Source organism: Meleagris gallopavo, chromosome 24 (genome assembly GCF_905368555.1).
Source record: "Meleagris gallopavo chromosome 24, MGAL_WU_HG_1.1, whole genome shotgun sequence".
NCBI classification, from domain to species: Eukaryota; Metazoa; Chordata; class Aves; order Galliformes; family Phasianidae; genus Meleagris; species Meleagris gallopavo.
The window spans coordinates 4205425-4232808 of record NC_139427.1 but is presented as its reverse complement, the minus strand read 5'-3'; the positions used below and the strand labels follow the sequence as shown (position 1 = coordinate 4232808).

Sequence of the window (27384 nt, the reverse complement as noted above, 5' to 3'; positions counted from 1 at the left end):
TTGCTGATGTGACAGAAATGAGATTTATTCAGTTTGCTGCGTTCAGAAGTAGCTAGGTCAGATAGCATTAGACTTGTCACATGAAAATAATCTACAACTCATTAATAGTTTACCCTGAGTGGAGGAGAGGAGGTATGTGTGGCTACAATGCTGCATAATTATCAGTACTGCTTGCTGGTTCAGGAAAGATGCAGTAAAAACTGCTTGGGCGTAGAAACAAATGCTTTAGGCCGTGAATTCTCTAATGGGCATCTCATTGTCCTTTCTTAATTCATTAGGGTTTCATTTTGTGTATTATTTAAACTCTTAAAGCTCAGTATTTAACATGTTCAGTTCTTCTTACAGCCCAGTGAGGTGGTGGAGTCACTGACCCTGGAGGTGTTCAAGAAACGTTTGTATGTTGTACTGAGGGACATAGTTTTAGTGGGAAATATTGGTGGTAGGTGGATGGTTGGACTGGATAATATCTTGGAGGTCTTTTCCAACCTTGGTGATTCTGTGATTCTATGAGTCTAATAGGGGCCATAACCTCATAGATGCGTTTAAGAACGAAGACAGCAAATTGAATATAGATGCCTCTAGGCCCGGCAGCATGAGTGGGAATCGAATGAAAAGGAATGAGGAAGGGAACTCTTACAGCAGTGGGGCTGAAGCAAGCCAACCAAAATCCTTTGGTAGCATATCCAGGATTAACTGGAGGGTCTGAACTGCACCGAGGAATTAAACTTCCATCTTAATTTCAGAACACTAATAAGCTTTAAGCTCGAAACTTCTTATCTGGAATAGTATGAAAAATCAACCGAGTGTTTTTAGTCACTGGGATGAATACACAGCAATTCTGTAGTAGAAGCATTAGTCAAAAGTTACTGTTATCTAGCACAAAGCGACTTGACAGAAACATGGGGCAGCTCACTGGTTCGCTACGTGCGTCATCAATCATTTCTCCAGGTCCTTCACACCCAACACAATGTCAGTGTAACCATTACAATGTAAATGTGGCTATGCAAATTCCCAGAACCCTTATTATCAAATTCATTAGAGCCGTCCAGCCGCTGTGTAAATGGTCCTGATTGATCTTCAGGTGCTGCTAAATAGTCACGTAGATTTTTCAACTTGGAAATATTGCAGGAATTCAACCTTGTCCCCAGAACGTGGCCTCTTCTTGTTTGCTTTCTGCAGTATTTCATGCTCTCTTCCCAAAATGAATGCTTCAGCGTGGTTTTTATCCTTTCCAAAACAAGAAAAATCAATGCAAGAGCCCACAATAGAGAAACCACTGGCAATAAAGCAGGATATATGCATTTTGGATGGAGAGGACTGTCAATAAGAAAATTGATTTTTGTTTCGGATATGCAACAACAGCAACAAATTACAAGATTATGTATAGCACATTCATTTTTTCTCGCTTCTCACTTCATCTGTTCTTGACTGTCTCTGTCAAACTTATTGTGTGAAGAAGCATGTCAAAGGAGCAAAGAAAGCCCATGAAAAATGTTCTGATTTAAGCACGCACATGCTTTCTTTCATGCTTTACATTCAAAAAAGAGAGACTGCCAAATATCTGCCTTTTTTTTTTTTTTTTTTTTTTTTGTTCTGTTTACAGTATTCAAAGACTCAGTGATTTTGGAAGAAAAGTTTGATGCTTTTTTTTTTTTTTTTTTTTTTTTCTCCCAAAGCTATCATCAGCTGGAAACAAGGTTTTAATTAGCTGAACTAGTTAGTATAGGAGAATAACACCAAGCAGTCTGGACTGTGATCCAGCACAATGCTGCTGATTCCCACTTGCTGTCTAAGCTCAGAGACAGTTGCAGGTGGTGATTCATATTAAACCTTGGGAGAGAACGTTAGATGAAGTATTATTCAGAATTCCTATCTCTTGGAGATCGCCCTTTTCCAAGGTAAGGAAATCTAATTTGTTGGATTTATGTTGTTGCTAAAACAAGACAATGTTGTTTTAAAACAAAAATAGAAAAAACCCAATGTTGTGCTTTTAGGAATTTCCAGAAAGCTTGAAATCAGACTCTGAAAATCCTCTCAGCTTTCACAGATCTCAGATCGTGGGCTGTAAGAAAAGGGAGCTGGGAAGCAACGAATGACAGCAGTGGTGCTGAGGTTTTTAGCCAGAATACTTGCATAAGGAAAAGGGCACATCCCAGACAGGCTGATAATATTTTTGTGAGTGGATGTGCAGAAAGGAGGATTATAAATAGAGCTTACAGCAGCAGCACAGAGCACAGTGCTCAGGAACCAGGTCAGCACCCAACACCAGAGGCACAGAAACCCCTCAAACCCACTCATCTTGCTAGCTGGCAAAAAAAAAGGTGCTAAATCGTTGTATTTGGGAAGAAATAGGGAACACCTGAGCAAAGTTCATGTGGTGAAGGGCTGCTGTGCCTGATGCAGACCTGGGGCAGTGCTCTCCTTCCTGCTGATTTAGCTGCTTTTTTCTTTTTCTTTTCCAATTTATACACTGAGGCTGCTAAAAGGAGAGCTCCTCCTTTTGCTCTTGCTTATACTTGCTTCATGATTCCAATTTTTATTTTATTTTTTTCCATTATTTCCAATTGCTTTATGAGATTTAATATTCTGTGGAAGGAGTAGGTGAAGCAGCAGCTGGATGTGCCCAAGCCACAATAAGTGTAAATAATTTTTGCTCTACTAGAAAATGATTGAGAGAGGAATTCGAAATGATCATTGAAATTATTGACACATGCTGGGGAGCTGCTTCACCTAAGGAAGGTTTTCATTGTGGATCTGGTAGGGGATGGCAGCTAATATACAAAGGAGAAGGGAATGGAGTAAAGGCTTTTTCTCCCTTTCCTCGTGGGAGTGGATTAAGCACATCTCTGTCCTCCCAAACCAGAGCTGCAATGCAGCCAGGTATAGCTATGTGTCTACTTAGGGATGAATCTTCTTCCATAGGATAACTCAAACAGGGGCTCCAGTTCATCTCAGGCTTCAAGAAATATTGCTGATGAATATTTTAATCCAAAGTTGATTAAAGACAACAAGAAGCGTGCTGTTGAAAACATCTATGGAGAAATCTTTCTCTATAAAATTTTGGCATTATTTCTTCATTGTTATGAAATGCTTTCAGGTTTTGTTTTTTGTTTGTTTGTTTTGTTTTTAAATTTCCTTTAAATTCAATGAAACACATCATGTGTGATAGGGCACGCACTGTGACACCCGCACTCAGAGACATCGAAAAAGCTCATACAGAAGAGTTCCCATCCTAGAACCTCTTCTCCCAATCAATAAAGACAGTAAAAATAAGAAACAGAGAGAGTTAATATCCTCTGTTTCCTTTTTTTTTTTTTTTTTCTTTCTTTTTTTTCCAGTTGATACAAGTCTGGTTACTTGGAACGTAAATAACCTGGCTCTTCATTTTTAGGAGCGAGCTTAAGCACAGGTTGCAAATCACTTGCCCAAAAAATCTGTGACATTAGCAGAAGTTCCTGAGAGTCCTGTAGCTCGGAGAGCTTGCATCAATGTCAAGCAAGGGTGAAACAAAGCTCTGGATACCAGCATTTTCTAAAGATAGCAGTATTGCTTCTCTGGGTTAGAAAGTGCGTATCCACTCGCTTTCGAAGGAATCAACCTATTTATGGTGCTGTTTGTTTCCAAAAAGTGAGAAGTAGTTGCTTGTCTTACTTTGGTGTCCCTACTGCATTATTAGTGTTACTTGCAATGGGACTTAAAGGCTTCCGTATGCACATTGCTATATGAACATAGAGGGAAGAGTCGGCCCCATCACAAAAAAGTAACCCTAAAAATCCCCCCAGAGAACATCCTAAACAAAGAAATTGATGTTTAGTTCAGTTGACATGGAGAATTGTTCATGTCTGTGTTCACATCTTCTGTCTAGCTCAGAATTTATCATTCACTGGGAAATGAGGTGGAAACAGACCCAGAGGACAAAATTGTTTATTTATGTAGTCCTAAAGAAACTTCTGGAGTGGGAAGAGAATACATTCTTTGTTCAACCACTTGCTAGAGCACTGCTGAGTTTTGGTTCTGAGTTTTGAGGCTGGCTCCTTCTGAGCATTGCTTTTCTTAGTAGCTGGAGCAGAAGGCAGGTTATCTGGTGTACATGAAGATGAATAGGATTTCTTAATTAAAACATAAATAACAGCAAACATTTACATCTAACCCTGTTTCCTCGATGAGCAAGGCTTTGCTGTGGGCTTCATTTTTGGCTTGAACCTTGGACATAAAGCCGAAGATAGATTTTGTTTTAGAACTTTCTCATTTTTCACAGTATGCTTCTAATATATCCCATAGGAAGCTCTGTGACCCATCTTTATGCAGCACTGTGCCTTGGGTAGAGCAGGAAGGAAATTTCTGCCATTCCAGTTTTCACGCTGTAAGAGAGCATTTGAAGCTGCAATGAGTTTTTATTGAAAGGCTCTATAAAATGAAACCCAGCATGCCAAACGTACCAAAATATTAGTTTAACTGCCTGTTTACAGTCCCTCCATAAAAGAAAAAATATAGTCTATAAAAAAGACCTCCTGAAGCAACGTTTAGAATAATGGAGGAGGGAGAGTATTGTTTAAACAGATGCCATAAATTTAATATGGAAACATTATTGCCACCCAGGATTTTATTGATTGTATCTTTTCAAGTTACTTATCTAGGAATTTACTGTGTCTGTTTCCACTCTTAGTTAACTGTTTTCCAGGAAAAAAAAAAAAAAAATTAATGAGTTATTAGCTAAGAAAGGAAAGTGTTGTAAATAAAATGGAGCATCAGGCACAAATCATGGTACAATTGTCCTTTTGTCTTTTTTTTTAACATTCTAATGAGGAAAAATTAAGAGGAAGCAGCCTTTGTGACACAGCTGTTTGTTTTTTCCATTTTTGTTTTTATTTTAAATTTTTATTGTTTTCCCCCAGTTGCAGCACAGTGACCTCAGTTCTCTACTGGGTGATGTATGCCCTCCAAGCTCTGATTTCCCTTTCTCCTTCCCATTCTCAGACCTCCCCGTCCCCATGATGAATCTCTTTCTTGGAGAAGGAATGCAGTATTTCCAGGCAAAGTGATGCTGGGATTACCGTCCAGTCTTCCAATGGCAAGCAGAGTGTTCATTTGCCTTATTTGCTTTATTTTGCATATCCAGGTCTTTGTTGGGTGCGTGCTCCACTCTAATGATTGCTAGAAAGCAACACTCACAGAAATTGTTGAGAGAACCGGTCAGTGTGTTTTGGTATTCGTGAGAGCACTCGACTTTTGGCAGATCTCCAAAGAGAGGAGTCAGGAAGGATCTAGGACTGCTCTGCAACTGAGATGAAGAATGGAAGGAAAGCCAACACAGCCCAGTGCCTGCCTGACCTTTCTGCACTGGGTCTCTTCAGGAGGGTATCAAGAAACATTGATCTCAGCACTGGTTTTGCCCAGCAGGCTGCTGGCTGCCTTCTGAGGCATAAGAGCACATGGGTGCAGTGCTTCAATGGTGCTGCCTGATATTGGTGCTGGTGGGAGCAACCCCACAAAAGTCAGTGTTGCTGCTCCTGCTTATGTTCTTTTCGTATATATTCTTCCTCTTTCCTTCACCCTGCAACTCTTGTTGACATCTGTACGACATGTTGTTGATTTGATGCAGATACGTGTATATTCAAACGTTCATAGCTACTCATTGCTGTCATCTTTTATTTTTAAGGTGTTAATGCAAAATCTACTTCAATAATTCCGTGCATTTGTTTAGGATGCTGTAATACAGCGTTGACTTGGGAAAAAGGATTTTGGGTGTGTTCTTCCAATCTAAGGAAGACACAGGAGAGGAATAAAACATCTGGAGATCCCTCTAATTCCATATTCACTTAGCTAATGATCATCTCATGCTATCTCAGCATTTCTGAGTATCCTGAGTGCTTATTTTGCCTGTTAGTTGTCTCAGTAATGACAACATTATTGAGCATACATTGCTTTTTATGGGTTTTAATGCAGTAAATAAGATCTCTTCACCTTACAAAGGGCAACTTTTCAGTTGCTCAGACCTTGAGGTTTCTTGGTAGGCTCCGAAGTGATGCACCTTTTGCATATATCCTAAGGGAGAAAGCTTTTCTGTCACCATTTGTCTGGAAGGAGTTTGGTCCACGGTTTGGGAAGAATGGCAGCCTGTCCTTGGTTAAATGTGGCATGATATAAATGAAGCTAGATTTTCTTGCTACATGCAAACTGTACATGTCCCCTCCAACCTAGGCCATTCTATGATTCCTTGATATTCTGAGCAAACTGCTCACACACTGTTGATTTCAGACCAAACATAATTGTAAAAAAAAAAAAAAGGAGAATGACTTCAAGTCATGACTTTAGTTCTAGTAAGCCTTCAGCTTCTCACATGCAGCAAAAAGTGCTGAATGGATCATTTCCTGTGGTGGTTTTGTATGCGCTGAGCTTTAATATTAATTTTCATATGAGGACAGGAAGTTTCCTAGTTTGGAGAAATCTAATGACATCCTGTTTACCATTAGTGAGTCATGAGCTGCTGCTTTTGAGGGATCTAATGGTATGTGTACACTGAGAGCCAAAATTCAGACAAGCATGTTCTTCATCCATATTGTAATACAGTGACCTCTCTTTTCTTGCAGGAGTAGATGCATGCTTCTGTGAAGGATGAATAGTTGGGCAAAAAACCAGCAATCTCTCCAACTTGTAGAAGGCTTCTCCATATCTGTATTTTTAATTGTAAGTTTGCTCTTCGTTATTTATTTCTTCTGCTTGGCATTAAACACTCCCTCGGATATTCATTATGCTACTATGAAAAATGAATTTAATTGATGAATGAAGTCCTGGTTTGCTGCCACTGCCTTTCCCTCTTCCAATTCAAGGCTTTTGGTCTGTAACAGATGCATAGCCAAAGGACTAAATTCATCCTCATTCACCAGTTCTCTCACAGCCTGATAGCTGTCACTTCCATTGCCAACCCGCATAAATGTTTCTAAAATTTTTAGGGTTTATATCATTTTCGACCTTGTAAACAAGGGATATGGCTGTTAAAAGGAAAATATATGTAACACATATGCAGTTATACCCACTTAGCAGCAGGGCAGATAAAACAGAATCTGTTCTATCGAGGGGAATCATTAATTTCCTTTTACTTACAACTTCTCGTAGTCTGAAAAGCCATGGCTGAGTTCTATTCTATATACATCTTAAACACGGGCTTCGGGTGTGTGTTTCATCAGCTAAAAATATATATTTTCTATTTTCTGGAGCAAAAATATGTCATAACAAAAATGTAAACAGAAAAATCTGAAATGTTTTGAGACTTTTTCTTTCAACGCTTATGCTTCAATACTTTCCTAACATTTTTATATCTATTTCAATTGAAGGCTTCTGTAAGAAACATGGTTTCTTCCTCATATCATTTTTTATATTATTTTGATAGGTGTTTTACTATAATATAAACAACACTAACATGATCTTAAGGATTTGATATATGAAGTGTCTATTTACATTATTTGTAGTGGCCTACCAACTTGTTCTTTCCAGGACAGGTTTTATTTTGGATCTTCTTGAAAAGCAGCCTTATTCTAAATATTTAGCATAACGCAGATAAGGGGAAATCCGTTTTCCTATTGAAAAAAAAAAAAGAATTACTTTTTTTAGGATAGGTAGTTCAGAACTCGTCTTTTTCTTCGTTCATTACAGTCTTTGATGCTTGAATGGATTGTTGTTCCGTTCTTTGCTCTTTTTCTTTCTCTCTTGCTCTCTTCTCAGATGTACGAGATATAAAAATTTTAATATCTAATACATGTAGTAGCTCAGGTGTTGTACTATGTTGACCTTTTTAGTATTCCATATTTTGATTACCTGCTTATTCTTTCCCTACTGGAGGGTTAGTGAGATTTTGAGCAGAAGAATGCAATGAACAGGCGAAATAAACATCATGATGTATAGGTCAGAAAAGTACAACAAAGCTACTGGTACAATTTGCGAAATATAAGAGGTGTCCAAATATTTGATATCTTCTTTTATCAACTTGGTGTGGAGAACAGCAGCTAAGAAGGAATAGAGTGCTATGGAAGGACAGCAAAAATGATGAAGAGGATTGAGAGCTTGATTCATAAGGGGAGATTAAAGTGATAAAGTATGTATGGCTTGACTAAACAGCTGTTAAGGATGGGCTATAAAAGATATCTGAGAGCAGTTGAAAGGTATGTGCACCCACAGGGAGAGGGTTGTGTAGGGTGCTCTAAGGGGATATATCTTTGAGTGGGGGATAAAACACCACAAAGGAAAATGGGAGAGGAATAATTCAGACAAAATGCAGGAGTTTCGACTGCGCTATTGACTATTTGTCCCTTTCCTGGATTGAGAAAGGTGTTAAGATCTCCCTGTATGGCTCCTGATGAGATACTACAGCATTGGTTTTGGCTTACAAGCTGCGGGTATTGGCTGACTGCCTGCAGGGCTCACACAGGTAGGGATGGAGAAGTCAGCTTGGTTCATGCCATACTCTCTCTTGGTGTAGAATAGTAAATGGAAGCTGTAAATTATCGCTTCTCTCCTGAACAAGGCTTTTTTTTTTTTTTTTTTTTTTTTTTTTAAATCCTTTTGGAGAAAACAGCTTAGACAACACTGTATGCAGAATCACGGGCCAAGAGAACAGGCGTTAGCATGAAATATTCACTGGCCTGGGCTTTGTATTCCTGCTTTGAACTTACATGATGCTATTCCATAGCTTACTGCCTTTTGACACAGCAGCCTGACAGTGCTGAGATGCACAATGAGCCTGCTGATTTTACCTGGGGGCAATGAGGAGATGACTGCAAAGCAGGGCAGGCTGTGCTGGGGGGGCTCAGCTGGGCATGCAAAGCCCACAGGCACACAGCAGCACTTGGACCTGTTTGTGCTGTCCAGTAGTGTGAATTCAGATTGGTTTTTCCTGCTGAAAAGCTGTGAATACAGGGCATGTAGGTGGTGATCTGAGCAGTTAGCACAGATGCAATCGTACACGCATTTGCTATTTCCACCTGCAACACCTGTGTTTGTGGATGTTGCCAGCCCACTTGCTCTCACCTGGGATAGAGAAAAGCTGCATGCTGCCAGCTTTGCTCAGGTAGGCAGCAGCACATTCTGTATCTAGCCCTGTCTTAGTTTCATTCAGTGCAAAAAGGTGGGTAATTATATTAAAAAGTGAGATTTGAAAGGCGTTTAAGTGCGCTGCATGTTGTGCTTTCCACAAGCCTGCAATTTAGGTACAGAAAATCACTTTGGATATGCTGGATTTATTAGCAGTTGATTCTAATGCAAATGTTTGGGAACATGGAGCTCTAAAAATGCATCAGTTTGCTTAGTGTATTTTTGCCTCCACTTTAAGTAAACAAACCAAGAAGGAATACACAAGACAGATTTTCGTGTTACCTGCTGGGGTGCCTCCTTATTAACTGTTGTCCTTAGGAAAGCCTGGGACTGCAAAGTAGTAATACAAAATAACCTTCTGCATTATGCATTGTGTTGAAGTGGAGGATTTAGGGAGAGAGAAACTCTGTGTAGATCATCCACAGTGTGAACTGCCTCCCCGGGGGTGTGAAAGGTTAAAGCCCCAGAGGCAGTGGAGCAGCCTCACTCTGTACCAGCAGACAGGTGGGCCCTTGTACTCTTTTTTTTCCTTTTTTTTTTTTTTTTTTCCCCAGTGGACTTTATTTTCTTTCCTCTAACGATGAGACTAAGCTGACAAAACAGAAAAGCTCAAAGGTACTTCCCACACACTCATCCTTCAAAGATCATTTTTATCCTTCCTTCTCCTTCAAGGTAATTTGTGACTGTCTTTTGTAATAGGAAGAAAACTTTCTGTTACCTGCAGCACATTTCCAGCTCCAGAAGCATAAATAGCTCCTTTAATTGTATACTTCTCATTGTTTGCATTATGTGAATTGTTTTTGCTTTAAGGTTTTTTGTTTTACTTGGCAGAAACTAAAAAGTCTAAATTCACTGCTGTTTACTTTTGTCAACTTATTTTTTGGATCTGGTGGGAAGGTATAAAGTGAGAACTTGGTTTGGAGCTGAGTGGGTGGTATCGTGCTTACCCAGGGGAGAAAAGTGCAATACCTGCAAGGAAAGCTATCTGCTTTGCAGTAGGTGCTTCATCTGATAATAACATGAAGGTTGTGGCTTTTTTTGAATCACTCTTGAGCCCCCATGGGACAGCAAAAAGAAAGGGAAGGGCAAGTACAATGGGGGCCAAAAAATGGTGTGGCACCATTTTAATGTGCTGAGAATTTAACTTCCCACCTGAGAAAACAGTTTTATGTGCAAAATGGGCGAATGTGGCTGAATGGAGCACTTCAGGAAAATGCCAGCATGATGCTACTGCAAGCTGCTTCTTCTGGGGTTCATCTCTCCATCATCGACACTGACAAAGTGTCTTTTTGTGGTCCTGTAGTGCGCTGTGCTTTGAAGGAGGTGCCTGCTTTTCCGTGAAATAAAAACTTATTTGTTTCAGCTGTCTCCCAGACTGCATTTTCCACTTTGCAGCAACCTGTCAGGGTGATGTTCACCTCAGCGTTTTGTCTGCAGTCTGCTTTGCAAAAACAGTATTCCTTCCTGTTACGTGCCTTCTTCAGTTCCAATTCTGCTAAAGCTCTCAGACAGTGGCACGTCGCTGCAAGGATAATTTCCAGTCCTTGTTAATCCACATGCTCAGCATTGGGCAAATGCTCCTCTTTAATGCTTTGCAAAAGGCAGATCAGAAGTACCTGATGAGATGATGCAGAACTTGTAATTATATTTTGTGTGTTCACCTCTGACGGAGTACAGTGCAGATCCAGAGTACTGTGGGATTATTTTGCTGTCCACCTGTCCTCTGCTGTAAGAGCATTACACAGCGAGGGTGCATCCTTCAAGCATAGAATGACTTATAATGAAACCAGCACCTTGGATGTTGCTGCGTTTCTCTAAGCGTACTTAAATACTCATTCTTCTGTTTTCTTTGAGAGCATCGTTCTCAGAAACTGGCAGAGAAGGGAGTAATTCTCTTCTATGAGCTGAGAACAGTGTTCTGGGTGGCTTGCTTGTCTACAAGGTGTTTATTAGGAGGTTTGCTTTGCGTAGAGTTGGGGCATGAGCCTCCAGTGGCTTTTCATAGATGTAAAACATGGAAATGAGAGAACCTTAGCTTTTTATTTTATTTGTTTATTTCTCCCCCAGAAAAGAACTTTCGAAAATGAGGCACAATTTATCGGACTGCTTTTGGGATTTCGGCTGGAAAAAGCATGGCTGTATTTATGTTTGGACCTCAGGGGGCAAGACACTTAGCTCAGCTGCACTAAATCACTTGATGCCAGCACCTGATCTCAGCCCCACAGATTGACTATGGCCACGACTGGCATGACACTCAGCAATTATGGGTCTTAACCTTCGTATTTCATCTGCTAACCTCACGCTGTGCACTCAGCCTCCATCAGTTTATTCCTCCATTTCTTCTCCAAGACATGGACCGGCAGCTTAAGGGGACCACAATTTGTGCTGCTGTGTCTTCGGGTCTTTTGGTGTCTTTCAAAGATGCCAATGACTCTTACTGTGTTAGAACAAAAATGCAAAACTTGCAGGAGTTGTTAGCATGAAGACACGTGGGGTATGCATTTGGCACTAACTTCCTGGGTAGTTGCTTTTCTTGCACATCAAAAGCATCTCTGTATGGCATGGTTTACTTTAAAGACCTTCGTTACAGTTTTTATGTAGCATTGATATTTAATTTTAACTCTGCTGTGTTGTACAGTGAGAGCTTTGATTTGTGTAATGCACAGGTTCGTTTTACTTACTGATTTTACTTTCTTCTTAGAGAAAGCTGTCTAGCAGGGAGTTGCTCCAGATCATTGATGGAGGGAATTACCATGGAGTGGTGTGTGCTGCAAATCTATGCTTTAGTTGGCTGAGTGCTAACTTTTCCAAGCAAAAAAGTCCTAAAGCAGCAACTGCTAAAGGGCAGGCTAATTTTGTAAGTCTTTATTTCTGCCTATAGTCACTTGTAGCATTTTCATGTCACCATGGCACTTTCCATTAAAATGTCATCTTTTACAAGGGTCACTTCTGTATATTCTCTGATTACTTTTATGCTTTACTTTCATGTTGGTTTCTTTTTTTTTTTTAGGACCTCTTTGCCTATCATGGGCAAAAAGCTCATTTGCATTGCCTAACTAGGAGGTGCTAAGCTGTATAGATTTTGTTCCTGTGTTTTGTTTTAGCCCTTTTCACTGAATGGAAGGGGAGAAGAAGGAGATGACTGGGAAAATACTTTGTGGCAACTAATACCTGCAACTTAAAGTACGTGGTTTGCAATATATAATTCTGGGATCCAGGCAATGCTTGGGGATTTCAATATTTAATAAGCTCATTGTCACTGTTGGGTGATGGGTGTAAAAACACATCAGTGGCCATCCTGGTTTTGTGATGGCTTTGTTGGAAGTGCATGATTTTATTAAACATGAGGAGCAAAGTTTTCAGAACTGCCTTGCTGCAGTTTTGTGGATGGAATTGTCCTGAATCATTTCAGGCTTTGACCCAAGTTTTGTTTCCCTTTTTCTCACTGTAGAAAACTGTGACTTGCCTCCAAAGTAGCAACTGTAAAAGTATCCTTCATATCCAAGAATCTCAGACGGCTTTAATAATAACCACCATCAAGTGAACAACTTATTTTTATCCATTTGCAACTTTCACTGTTCGTGACACAGGCTTTTGTGATGCCCTGACTGGGTCATGCCCTCCCCAGTCATAAAAATTCTGGTCTGAATTATCGAGCCCATTATTTCAGTCTTTCTAGACTGGGTCTCTGAGTAGTAAAATGTGTTCTAGTAAGTGAATAGGTTTTACAGGACTGTGAACTGCAGAACAATTCTAATTACGAAGGAGAATCAAGCCAAGACTCCACTTACGAGAGCTGTTTGTTCAGAAGCACCTAATGGAAAAATAACAAGTGTAATGGGCTTTCCTTCCTATTATCCACTCACGAAGTAGCCGTACTTGCTAACCTTTGCCATTTGGAGTCATTTCCTTGGCTCATGTTAGAAACAAGTTTGAAACATGGAGAGGATAAGTTGCTATAAGCTAGAGGGCAGATCTCAGGGGAGTTTTATTTTAGAGACTAACACTTTCCTTTGCCCCCAAGAATAAAATGGAAATACAGTAAGAGCTGAACCCAAATCTGTGAGCATCAGATGGAATGTTATTAATGGAAGTAAAAGCTGAGTTTCCAAAGCCCTGTGATTTAAAAAAAAAAAAAAAACAAAAAAAAAGCCCACCATGGCAGGTGCATGTGATCCAGTTGTCATTTGGGTGACTGTGATAGTTAAAAACCCCTACTATTTGCTTTGTAGAATATTTGCTTTAGCAATTCCTTTGCTTTTAGCAATTTCACAATTTCACCAATTATTCTTTTGAAGTGATGTTAGAGATACTTATTTTTACCTTTTGGAGTCACAAGCACCTAACTAATTTTGACTTGTATTTAAGTAATCATGAAAGTTTACTAAAATGTAATGCTTAAAATCCACTGCATTTGCTGCTTGGTCTGGATACCGATTACACCTTTATGTGGGCAGACAACAGATAATACAAACCTCACAATATTGTTTGGTTCTTCCCAGGAGCTGTTTTAAATGCCTCAAGTCATTCCTTAGGGTAAAATACTGTGCTAGTGAAACCCTGTAGGTTTTTGAATGGAATAGACAGCAGAAAATGGTGAGTTTTATTCTGGTTTTGCAGAAGCTTGAGGCACTCTGTGGTTTTGGGAGTAGATTGCTGCCTCCAACAGATTGAGCCTTTTTTTTTATTATTATTATTATTATGTTTAATTAAGTTATGGGAAAAAAAAAATAAAACCATGACCAAAACAAATTTATAATTTTCTCTCCATTGCTAGAGCTGGTCAGGAAGTGTTCTGTGTGAACGCTGATAGCACGGAGTGAAACGAAGGGCTTGGTTTTCACACATGATTTTTTTAATTAAAAGAGAAATTTAATTGACAGTCAAGGGTTCATCCAAAATTAAAGCTTGACTGGATTTTCAGGTAGAATGAAATTCATCTCTGTTAATAGGAGCTGGCTTGGCAAGTTTAAGGGCCTACTCCTAGGGTGTTCTTATGGCTTCTTTTATGTGAAGGTATAAAAGCCATTTATCTTACCTGTATTACAGCAGGATGAATTGGCCTCTGAAGTGCCTATTTCTTTCTTATTTTATTTTATTTTTTTTTAAATAGAACCCAGTGAATAAGTAACCTGGATGAAATTCTTCCTTCTTTATACAACTATAAAGTAAGAGGACAATTGAGATTTTTGTGTTTTTATTCTGATTTAGCAGAGGAAATATTTCATTTGTTGAACGTTTCATAGGATATTTTATCATCTGATGTAACACCTTCCCATTTGTTTCTATCCTGTCTTAAAATACACTTAATTTTCCAAGTGCAGTGGATTTATACCGACAGTATTACTTGGGAGTAAGCTCTGAGAAACAGTGAGTATTGTCATCATTCTGCCGGTGGGGAACTGAGGAAGAGAAGGGAAGCAACTTGCCCTACGTTGCGCAGGGAATCCATCTTCAAAGCCAAGATTAGATCTGCCTGTTCTTAATATTCCCCCAAATGATGCTTCTGCTGAGTGTCCCTTGTTGGTCCTCTAGCAGTCGTAGGCTTTTCTTGAGAACATGCCAATGGGACCTGTTCCAATGGGAAGGAAGAGAAAATTCTAAATGTTGAGGAGTTGGTCTGAAACCATCCTTGCTATGGAACAGAGCAGAACTTGGGACTGTGGTTTCCTAAATGGTTCTTGGTGAGAAGAAGGCATCATGAGAACAGGAATTCTTAGCAACTTCTCTGGCAAACCTTGTGCAAGTTTGAATTCATCCTCCTTCTTAATCAGGGTTTACTTCAAAGTCATGGTCTGTCCCCTTATTTGCACATGCATGCCGGTTTCTCTACTAATGAGATACCTAATTCTGTGCAAAATTGCCTACATTAAAGTTGTTCCACAAATCCAGCTGCTTTCACATACCTGTCTCCCCTGGCATGGAGCCACCTGTCTCAGGACTGCAGAGCAAAGATGCTTTTCTGATCTCACGCAGCACAAAATGCTGCTTGTGAGGGTCTGCCCAATGTGATGAAATGAGCTGATATGTTCCCAACAGAACAGCACATCTCCTCTCTTACAATTTCTCATCCCCACAGGATTCTTATTTACTTTTGTATTCCTATTTTAATGTCTTCGGTAGGCATGTTAATAACAAAACAATACCATTTTCAGGGAAGCTGCCCCTTGGGATGGGCTTTCTATTTTTGCCTGAGTACCTCTGACCTCTGCATGTACCTCTTGTAGGTTCTCTCTCCCTGTATTCTATTTCACTTGCATGACTGCTCAACCATGCCTTCAGCGTGTGTCTCCAATAATTCATTATAGTCCATATATAAAACCAAATACAGAGAGGAGGACTTGGAGAGGAGGGAGGCCTCATGGGGTTGAAGGCATGCAACGCTCCTGGCAACTGGTTGGTAGTCAGAAGTGGTGGCTTGCTCAAAGTGCTGTCAGTGTGCCACAGCTTTTGGGTGGCATCTGAGTTCTCAGCACGGAACCCGCAGAGACCATCTGCACCAGTCTGCAGCTGAAGCAAAGGGAGCATAGGTGAGGTGCCAGTAAAGATTTGTCCTGAGATGTATGACCCAGGAGAACTACAGTAGGAAAAGCATCGCTGCAGCACCTCTTTCCAGTTCATGAGACAGCTGGTGCAGTGCTTCTTGTGCTGAAGTCAGTAATGTTTGCACCAGGGATGGATTTGGGCAGTGACAACTGTAAGTTTAACTTGCATTGTCCAAAAGGCTTTTCATGCATTTGGGCTCAAATACTTCAGCTGGATTATATTTCTGCTTCCTTTCCTTCGTGAGTGCTTACATGGGATATTTGTAGGATGAATCATTGCAATCCAGAGGAATACTCCTCCATGGCTCTAATGCAGCTGTCCCGTGCAAAGAGGCATCGCTGTGGTACTTGCACAACTACCCTTTAAAGACAACTTTAAGGGTGATATTTTAGAGGACTCTTGGGAATGGCATGCAGTGCCCCATAAGGGCAGACAGCAGCAAAAGCCACTGGGAGAGGCAGCGCCATGGATCAGAGGTTTGCCTATCATGCTGGGACATGCTTCAGATCTTTGCAGATGTTATTCTAGAAACAATTAGCCAAGTGATTAAGAGAAGAAACCCTTCACTGAAAAGGGGTTTCGTTTCTGTTTTGTATTAGAATGAATTTTGCAGTTGTGTATGCTGATGGAAAAAACTTTGCTTTAGTCTCATTTTGCAATTGGCGTGCAAACTTTTTGAGAAGGCAATAGAATCCCATATGTTTCCCCCGTCTGGACATCCAGTGCCACTGGGAAGAAACCTACATGGTATATAAAGTATTATCCAAAAGACCATTTCTTTCAAAGGGCTGGCTGTGACACACGCTATTATTTTTCAGTGCTGTTGCTCCAAGGCTGCGTCCCAGACCTCAAAGTAAAAAGTGGAGTGCATGAAACGTCTGACTCTACTCAGTGCTGCTTTAGGTGAATCATTGCTTGCACAGAAAATAATAGTGATTATAGCAAAAGCTGTGCTTCTGTGGGGATTAGGAAATACATAATGAAACTTAAGCAATTGCTTTAGATATCCACTGCATTGAGATTTTTGCGATGGAAATATGAGAGGGCCATCCAAGTCTGTATGTGTTATACACAGGTTATAAAAACATCTACAGTTCTGTTTAAAGGACCCCTTGGTTCTATGACATTTCAAAGAAATAGCTGCTGTCATTTGTTCTTAGTTTGGCATTAATATCATCATTTGCAACAATGATGTGTCCACCCATTTGAGTATTTCATGGTTTCTCTGAGTTCAGAACTTGACATAAATCTGCTTTTTGACGCTAGAGAAACAACTTGTTAAGATGGTCTCTATTCCACATTCTCAACATGATTTCAGGATGATAGTTTGCTGTGAACAAGCTGTTTTTTCAAATGCTTGGAGCAATATTCAAGTTTCTCTCGTGTCCGTGATACCACAGTACTCGGTTTTGGGTTTATTTCTTTCAAATTCAGCTTTATCAAACCTTAAGATGGAATCATCTTACTCTGTTCTAAATCTTGCGATAGACTGTGATAAATAAGAGTCATTTCCCACATTCAGGGATGGGGTTTTTATTTTTTTTCCAGCACTGCAGATTACAAAATATTCCAGCATGCAACGTTTTCATCACCAGGAAAAAAAAATCACCATCCTCAAAGAGTTTTTTAAAGGTCAAAGAAATTGATGTGGGCATGCACAGAGCTCCTGATTTCCTTAGGATGATCTGAGAATTCCTAAAGTATCTTTGGCTCTGGAGAATGCTTCTAACTAACTTTTAATAGGAAAATATTCACTTTTATGATATCCTGTAGAGTATAAACTGGAAATCTGCTGAGCAAATTCATTTGTGCAGATCTCAAAGGCATATGTAGCCCAGAACAGGGGGTTGCTTCCAGTGTCATGTATCACTTCTTGTCCTCTTAGACTTCTCTCTTCCTCTCTCTAGAATGTGACCAGGTGAAAAAGAAAAGAGTAATCAGCAGGGATGGGCAGAGCTGATCTAGATGAGGAATATGCCCATGTAGCTACAAGGCTCTGACTTGCTCCTCCTGTGTGTGGATGTGCACACAGCAGAGGGGAATGAGAAAGGAGGAGAGGGTATTTCCATTGCTTGTCCTGGTAAAGTTGCATCCAAAGAGTACAACTGCAACTGGAAACAAGTAATGAATACCACTTAGGCTTCATTAATGATTGTGAGGCTAAAAGTAGTCAACTCACGCAGCTTGAACGCACCTTTACAAGCCACTTCCAACTTTTTAACTCCATTTGCTTATTCACTTTTATCTAGCTAGAGAAATGCTGATGATTATTTCAATCGGTGCATGTTGGCCTACTGTCCACTTTTATTCATCACTTTGCTCTGAGAAAGAGATTTCAATGGGAAGATCCCTGCTCATACAGTGGTTTCAGTTCTGTGCTTCCAGTAGAGCTAGTATTGTGTGAAGGCGTTTGTCTTTCTTTTTTTTTTTTCCTTCGTGCTGATTTATCTAGGACTATTTGCATGAATAAGATGGCCTGAAGTCTTCAATGCACGCTTTCTTGAAAGTGATGTTTCACTGGGGAAATGGTTAACCACATACTCATTTTATTTCCACTTTAAGTAATATATACTGGGTATCCGCTTAAAATTTCAAAAGCAGTATTATTTTATAGGTTAATAGCATGTCTTGCTCTGTGTATATATTTTAAAAGTCAGATGATAAAACAGGTTCCATCATCTCCAAGTGACGATAGATCTTGTTGGAGACAAATTTATAGCTATTACATTTTTGTGCTTGTGTCAGCTAACCTTGGCGAACAGAATCCTACTTGCTATTGGGATGAAACTTATAAATCTTTCCTTTTCTACTTTCTCCCCTTCCTGGTTTTGAAATCTTGTCTTAGACCTTGTTGCCTCCTTTATTCATGATGGCAAATGCTATCCTGTGGGTTGAAGTTTTGTCAAGGACTAGGGTGTAATATCTCACCCCCACACTGATGTATAAAAAGGCTTAGGCACCTTCTGAGGCTTCTGAGATCCTCGTTTGAGATATTTGTTACAGCTAGTGATTTTCAGAAACTGAAAGTAATCTTCTCAGGCCTGCCTTTACAATGAATTGTTTGATCGGTAAGAGTCTTCGACTCTTTTTCTACCATAATCCTGTTGTTCAGCATCTCTGAATAATACAGTTGTCCTCTATGCAATCCTTGTGATAGCTGCTTCAATGCAAGCTGAGCAGCCTTCTGTCAGAACTGCTCTTACTTTCTTTTTCCCCATGTTTCCCCATTCAATCTTTAGATGTATGTGACATTCTTTTACTTTTACCGAGTGATCTGTGACCAAATGAGCCTCTCAATCTTAGAGCTGAGTGAAAACTTGATCTCAAAACTTTGTGGGAAATTCGCAGCTAGAAATCTAAAGGAAAAATGAAAATACTGAAGGCATTTTGTTTGAATATTTTTCTATTTTAATACCTTCAGTTCCTTCTTTAAAAACAACGGCAACAAAGAAAAGGACTGAAATAACAGATGACATTTCTCAAGTCAAACTGAAGTAGTCTCTGACTTTCTGCTTCTGAAACAGTTTGATGTTTCCATATTTGGTGAATCTACAGTGTTCACATTTTTACCTTTGGAAAATGTATGCCAGCTGTGTTCTTCTAACCTGTGCCTTGCAGTTCCATGTCTTCAAAATAAATGTAGAGCAGCTGTGGCCTCTGAGGTACACAACACAGAGTGAAGCGTTGAGAAGGTTTCTGTTTGATTTGGATAAGGATAGATGTGTTTTAAAATGAGCGCTTGTGTTTTACAGCCATTTAGCTCTAATTGCAACGGTGCTGGACTTGCTCTGTCTCAACCATCAGGGTTTTACTGCTAATCGTATCAGCAAACAACAACCCTGCCTCCTCCAGCCAACCCCAGCCTCTGCCTGCTCATCCAGAAACACCTGCACTGTGGGGTCTCATTAATTCCAGCATTTCTACACAAAACCTGACCTGCTTACACTACAGCTCATGAGATTCATGAAGTCAAATGGCAGATTTATGTAAGCAGGCAGCTGTCTGCATGCAGAGTTACGGTGTATAGAAGAAATATGCAGATGTCAAATACAGCCACGCGGTTGGCAAATCGACTTTGGGTATTTACATACAATAATTACCAGTGTGGGGAATTTGAGCATAATCCTATTCAAAAAGGATACGTGATGCATATGGAGCAGTCCAAATGCAGACTTTTAACTTTTTGTATGGCAACAAGGATGTGTTTCTCCCATTAATTCAGTGTAGGTTGCTGTATTTTAGTTATAGGTTTGGAGGAATTTTTATGGGATGGAGTTGTTTATCTCTTCCAGAGACACTTTCGGTCCGAGAACATAGAATTACACATAAAATCCTTCAATTCTGCAAGAAGCAATTCACTGCAGCCAGTGCTAGCCATGGAAGTGTGTTCTTACTATACAAAGGAGGTAGAAAATACAAAATATGTCTGTTCATCTATATATGCAAGAGTAGTGTTAGTATGGAGGCTTTAGCCTAGGTATTACGTACCAAATACTGAACTTTTACAATTGAGCTGTTCACATACCCACCCTCCCAAAGTGGGTTAGGAAGCCAGAGATGATGCTTTTAATGATTCACACTTAGGGTAAAATGGATGGATTTTCTGGAAGCAGGGCAGTTTCCCAGGATTATCTTTGGAGATGTCCCAGTTTAGAGTTCAAAAATAAGTCTGTGTTTGAAGTCTGCTGGATTGCAGACTTTTTTCCATTCCTTTCTAACCTGCAATACAGCCGTGTTTTCTCTCATTTTTGCCATCATCACATTACTGCTCCTAAGGATTAGAGCTTCTTTAGTATATAGGGTCTCCATTACGAGCAGTCAATGTGTGTATATTTAAACTAAAGCTACTTTGTTTGCTGCTTTCTATATTGGGGTGGATACTGTGGCACAAGGAGACAAAGAAAATAAAGAAGATACATATCAAGATTCCTTCTCCAACTCTTTCCTCCATCACAGATTCTGGATGCTTTTGAAACTTAAGCCCCTAGATGAAAGTGCATTGTCTTTCCCTCTTCTGCCAAGGCTTTTCCAAAGACCTTGAAGTACCAGCTCTGCTTGGATATTTGATCTGAGTTTCTCTTCAGGAGAAGAGAGCTTACAGGAATGTAGACAGTGATAGGAAAGCAATGCTTTGGAGGATTTCATCATAGCTGCAAATGGCAGAGGAAACAAGTTCCGTAAGCTGCTGCCACCTTACACTATTAATCTAATGGGTGCTTATGTGTGCACAAGAACACACTAGCTATTATGAGGCTCCTGTTTAGTTTTTTATTGCTAATCTGTACAAAAAATATTAATAAAAATAGCGTGATTATTGTCTTGAATGAGGCTCCCTGTATTTGATTCGTTCTAAAATTTTTTTGTCTCCACTTTTGCTGACAACAGGCATTTGAAGGTGCTTCCAAGTTGAGTTAAAACGGTGCTTGACATCTCTATATGAAGTATAGAACCTGACAAGCATCAAATCATTGCCAGAGGTCCTTATTTATGTGAAATGCAGGGCCAGCAAATGTGCTGGGGTGAAAAGAAATCTGTTCTTGAAGAAGGGATGAGAGACTTTCTGAAGTTTCATGGTCCTGTGTTATCCTCCATTGGCACAGCTCAGTGTGCTCGTACTAAGGTCAGGAGAACTATGTGAAGAACTACGCTCACCTAAAGGTCAGGTAACCCTTAGTACTGTGATTTACTTGCCTGCTTTATACTCTCTCAATGGCCATAGTGTTGTTAGAGGTCTTCACTGTCTCAATGAGAGTGCTGCTTGTCTGTGTTTTATTGCTAAGAAATTGAGAATCTTTTCCCTTTTGCTCAACATAGTGCAGAAGGTTTGGGTGGGAGTTGGTTGCTGTTCTCCAAGTCTTAAGCTGTTGCATCTTTAGGTATTTGTATGTATTTAATGCTGGCCTGAACCTCACTGGAGTGCATGTAACAAGTCTTCATTATCCTCTCCTCAACATCAATTCATTTTTTCACTTTTAAACTTTCCCTTTCAGGGTCTACAAATCTGCCTTTCGTTGCTATATAAATTCACTTTAAAAAGGTACAGATGGGAAGGAGAAGCATAGCGGATTCTTGCAGGGGTTTGTTTGCCATCTATCTTGAAGGCACGTTCATTGTCATCCTTACATAATGAACAAAGAGTAAGGTGATGAATTGTGCCGATGAAAAATATATTAAAAGTTTCTCTGTTGTAGCATTGCTGAAGAATCATTTTATTTTCTGGGATTTAAATACGTGGAACTAGGTTATCAAATATTCTCCATATACTCTGGTGCAGTCTCCAGGGGCTTTGTGTCTAGATGAGCATGCAAATGGCAAACAGGCAGCAGGGGTAAAAATTAAAAGTAGATAGGATTTTTTTTTTTTTTTGCTGGATTTAAATTTTTTCCTAACTTAGTTATGCAAATTTTCCAAAGTTAACGATGCATTCAGTGACAGCATTAGTAACATTTCTAAATCTGTCCATTAAATCCTTGGTTCTGTTCCATTCACTCGTGCCTAGATAATAAATTTCTTCTAACTGCCAGGCATAGGCTCTCCCATGACCTTCTGCCCACTCTATGTATTTTAATTCTCTTTTAAAATGTCACACAATCTTTGTTTTATCGTAGAGATATAATAGTTACTTGGATAAAAAATCATCACCTCCCAGGGAATTCTCTGAGGAGTTAAAATATCAAGAATGCAGTAGTTTTTTTTTTTTTTTTTCTTTTATGTATATGAGCTTAATTTTTATCGCTGTATGCAGACTGTGCAGAATTCTAACCATACAGAGCACAGCTCTCATTTCTGCATGGATGCAGCGCTGCATATTCTAATAATAGCATGCATTTTGAAACATAAGATGCTAAATTCATAGATGAGACAGAGAGTTTGGCTGTTATTGTCAGGTCAAATTCCAGCCATTCTGCTGAGAAGTTAATAATAAATATGACCAAGAGGCGTGCATCGCATCATGGTTTTGATCCTACTGTTGCTCCCTGGAGAATTTTCCCTGTCTGAGGACTGCAGGATCAGGGTCTCCCTTTGAATGGAATATAAAGTATTCAGAACATTGGTGGGCTGAGAAGATGGGGAGGATTGAGTACACATGTGCTTGGTTTCATGTGTGGATCCACAGCTTCCTGAGGAAGAATACCTGTCTAAAGGGTCAAGGTTGGGATTCAAGCAAACAGAAGGCTGTAATATGTTCCTACAGATATGTGTTGCCATAAAATGGCAACTCCCAAAGGACTTAGTGAACTCCTTAGACACTATGCAGACTGAGAGCTGATAGGGAGCTATTCTTCCCTTTAAGGTTTGAGGTTAGGAAAAATTCTTTCTTGGAAAGAGTGGAGATGCATTGGCACAGGCTGGTAGGGAGGTGCTGGAGTCACAGTGCCTTTGCATGTTCAAGAAATGTGGAGGTGTGGCACTTGGGTACATGGTCAGTGGGCATGGTGGGATGAGTTGGGGTTGGTGATCTTTGAGTTCTTTACCAACCTTAATAACTCCATGATTCTGTTTTCAACTGGGCACACCCTTGCCATGATGTGATTTACATTCCGTAATTTAAGTAGATGAAGAGTGATGGAAAGGAGCTGAGAAGCTGAGGCTGAAATTCCTTTTGACCCGAGCACTGTCCTGATGATGCCTCTGCCTCTCCTGCTTGCACTGCAGGCTGTAAGGCAGGGAGTTTTTAAAAGGCAGGGACTGTCTTGTAAATGTACGAGGTGCAGCACAGCCTCTTGTTTTGCTCTCAAAAGATGTCCTGCATCCACCTGTCTGAGAAATGAAGAAGCTTCCACTGAATAAAATGCCATTTAAAAATGCCAAAAGTTGAAATGAGATCACAGAACACCTGGATGTGCATAGTTTGCATGCAGTGGATAATACACTCCTGCAGCACAGAGTTCAGTGCAGGATGTGGCATTCCTCTCAGACTCTTAGTGAGCCAAACTCTCAACTGCAGGCAATTCAGTGATGCAGCTGTAATGCTCATTGCTCTAACTACAGCCACTGCAGTCATACCTTTGCCTCCATTGTAGATGTACCCAATCAGTGTTTCTGATAAGCTGTCAGTAAAATCAAACATGACTGAAAGAGGAATTTGAAGTGAGGATTTAGTTTTGCGTGTTCTCTGGTGGATAGAGCTGGTAGAAGAAGAAAGGTGCTTTCTTTCTGCTTCCCTTCATGTTTTAATAATTTTACAGCATCCACAGTCCATGAGTAGCATCCCCTGATGGAACCATCACCACTGTCAGCCTTCTCACTCCTGGGCAATTAACACGGAGATGACAGAGCCTAACACATGCCTCCTCACACAAAACAAAACTCTGGATATGATTATTTCATCACAAAAGAAGAAAAAAAAATATTGCTGCCCTGTTTTACAACCTGGATTTTAATAGAGGCTGACATCCTGTTCTTGTATTTCTCTGCTAAGTACACATCTAGTTACTGCCTTTCTGTCCCCGATGCAACAAGCTGACAAGAAAGAGCCCACTTGCAAAGAAACTGGGCTAGGAGCTGAGATGCTTTTTGAAATGGATGTACTGTGATGGAACATCGGATTTTTTACCCCAAAACTTCAAAATATGCTTCAAAATGCTCAAAGCAGCCACAGAATTTTCAGGGAGTATTTTGAATTTTAAGGGTTCTTTGGGTTTGGGGGTTTTCAAGTCTTTTGTTTCATTTGCCACCAGTCTGATTTTTGAAAGCGGAGGAAGGTGGAATGCAGATCTCAGAACGAAAGCATTACCAGAAAGAATCCCTAAAATTGCTGCCTTTTTATATTCAGATTTCTGCGTACAAAAAAGGAAGTTGTTTTTTTTTTAATAAAAAAACACACTTTTTACTTTTTTTTTTTCCATCTCTGCTTAGTGTACCTACTCTATAATTCAGTGTTTTCTGATTGACATCACTTCTCCACACATCTTTTGCCGCTGCTGACAATCACTGATGCTCTGCAGCCTCTTCTGTTCCTGAGCAGTGACCTTTTAATATGAGTGCTGATGTACTCTCATTTCAAGTTCCTGGCAAGGACATTCTCAAAAACAGTGGCCTGTAACAAAAAGAAAGCTGCAGTGCAGTGTTACATTTAAGAAGCTATAAATGCTGAGATAAGACTTGAAGTGTTCTGTATGTCCTATATATGGTGGTATACATGCTTTGTAGAGGAAGAAAAGCCTACTGCTATGTAGCTCTGCTTTTTAATTGCAGTTTCTCTGTGATGACCAGAGACTAGGTTGTGAAAAGCCAATCTGCCTACTTGCAGAAACATGTTCTGTTTGGCTTGCCTCTGGCTATTGATACAACTCTTCTTTCCTCTTGCTATCTTACGTTATCTTCACTCTAAATAACAGCTAATGTGGACTGTAGGCTTCGAGGGCTTGTACAAATGGCTTCTTGTTCTTTGGCAGTGCGTTGTATTTTCTGGCTTGTTAAGCTTAATTTCATAGCAGTGTTTTCAGAGAGCAACTGCAGTCTTGGCCTGCTAAAATCAGGTTTTATCTGGGCTGCAACTTTTGTCCTGGATGATTTGTTCCCATTGTAGGCCCAGGAGCAAACTCTCGCACTGGAATTTTGGCTGAGCTCTCTTCAGGCCGAGAGGTGTGCAGCTGTGAGCCTGCCCATGCCATTTGACTTCAAGGCAATGGCTGCTCCCTGGCTTGTCTTTATTTAATGATACGACGCAGCCTGAGCTCCTGAGAAATCTTTGTACAGCCCTGCAGAAGCTTGTCAGTCTGTAATGTTTCTTGTGAACTCCTGAATATTTCACCATTTGGATTTCAGGTGCAGCTTGGTTTCTTTTCATATTCAATGAGCAGCAGGTCCTGAACTTGCCTTGTGCACCCTTTTGAAAGCTCTGTTTCATGTGGAGCTATGTTTGTAGCCAGCAAACCTGAAAGCCCTGTTGATGGCTACGCTTCTTCCAAGTAGGTGAGATGAAACTTCATCTTAGCAGAAAAAGAGCAGCTGAAGAAAAGGTTGAAAAACACTTTCATGTGTTTTAAGCAAAGGTATTGTTCGCTTGTGTGCTTTAAATGCTGTAACCACCGTTATTCTGATTGAACTGAATTCTTTGCTTTCATTCTGATATTAAACAATTCAGTTACAATTAATGGATTTACATGAATCAGGCCCCACTGTGTTTATGAGGAGGGAGTTAGTGCTGGAAGTGGATCTTTCTTTCTTCACTGATTCTTTGAACTAGAAAAGGAAGAAGAGGATAATGTAGTTAACAGAACGGGAATGCATGAGAGAATTTCCAAGCACTCATGGCTGCTTTGTTTGTATAGCACACAGTTCTTACCATGGTGTAAAAAATGATTCTGCACCATCTCTCTGTGGAATGGACAAGGGTTTTTCATTTCATGCTTCATTCACAGCCGGCTATGATGATTTCACAGAGTCAGCACCTACGCGTAGACAAAGGGAAGACCAATAAGATATTTATTGCCGATGGGAGATGTGTCACCAGTTCCATTTCCACTGCCCAGCAGAACACTGGGAACAGGACTGCATTGCTTTGAAAAAGAGAAAGGGAAGGGAGGAGATGTTTAGTGTCTGTGGCCATGTGTTGGATGTTTTTACAGGAATGCTCCAGTTTAATTGGAGACGGGCATTTGCCCAATGCAGATTTCATGGAAATGGCAGGAGTGGCTTTAATAGGTCTGTGTGGTTTTGGAGGATACAGAAAATGTTTATTTTGGAGAGGAGAAGCCAGAGTCAGCTCTAACCTTCACAGAATCGCAGAGGTTGGAAGAGACTTCAAGAGATCATTGAGTCCAACCTTCTGCTAAAGCGGGTACCCTACAATAGGTCACACAGGTAGGTGTCCATCCGGGTCTCCATAGGAGGAAAATCCACCACCTCTGTGGGCAACCTGTTCCAGTGCTCTGTCACGCTTACCATATAGAAGTTCTTTCACATAATAATACGGAACTTCCTGTGTTCAACTTTTAGGCCATCGCTCCTTGTCCTATCGCTGCACACCACTGAGAAGAGCCTGGCCTCATCCATTTGCTTCCCACCTACCTTTAGCTATTTATGAACATTTATCAGATCCCTCCCTTAGTCTTCTTATCCCCAAGCTGAACAGATCCAGCTTACTCAGCCTTTCCTCTGCAAATGTAGGAGCATTCCACAGCATGGTCTTGTGCAGTACTGTTGTGGTGGTGTGGCTTAAGTGTAATGTCCTAGGAGAGCCAGTCCTCGTTTGCTTTCAAAGAAATATGAGTTGCTTACTCTGGTGTTCTACCCTAATTTCGTCTTATCCAAACCAATGGGCTGCAAAGTGTGTTGATCGATTGTTGTTAGGATGGGAATGGTGAAACTGAGAAAAACAAAATAAAATTGAATTTTCTTACAGGTACGATGTGTCCCATGAGCGGTGTTATATTAGCTGGTTTGTCTGTGATCCCAGATGGAGCTGAATCGTCGTGTGTGACTGTTTTGTGCTTTAGAAGTGTGTGGATAATCAAGGAAAATCATTAACTGTGGTGAGGATTGGTTGTTGTACTCGCAGATGACTTGCTCCATACAGGTTGGTGTTAGTGGTTGGTTTGCCAGTGGCAGTTGTATGTTATTTCCCTCTGGCTGTCTTTGTCTTTCCTGGCTGTTCAGGAGATGGCAGGTGCAAGAATATTTAACCTGTAAAGAAGTGCAATTTGTTAAAAGACAAAATGCTCCTAAATTCATGATTTTCAAGCCAGTTTCATGATTATTTAATGCTGGAGTTGGCAGCACTAAAATCACCCTTAGGGCTTTTGC

The 27384-nt window shown here is 40.2% G+C and overlaps 1 long non-coding RNA gene across 4 annotated transcripts in view; it reads left to right on the top strand.

Moving 5' to 3' along the window:
* LOC104914248 (uncharacterized) overlaps positions 1-27384 on the top strand; it is a 156711-nt gene that overhangs the window by 98971 nt on the left and 30356 nt on the right. For all 4 annotated transcript variants that reach the window (XR_014887986.1, XR_014887985.1, XR_014887989.1 and 1 more), the window contains one exon: positions 6591-6687. This is a non-coding gene — a long non-coding RNA (uncharacterized LOC104914248). The remainder of the gene's footprint in view (positions 1-6590; positions 6688-27384) is intronic.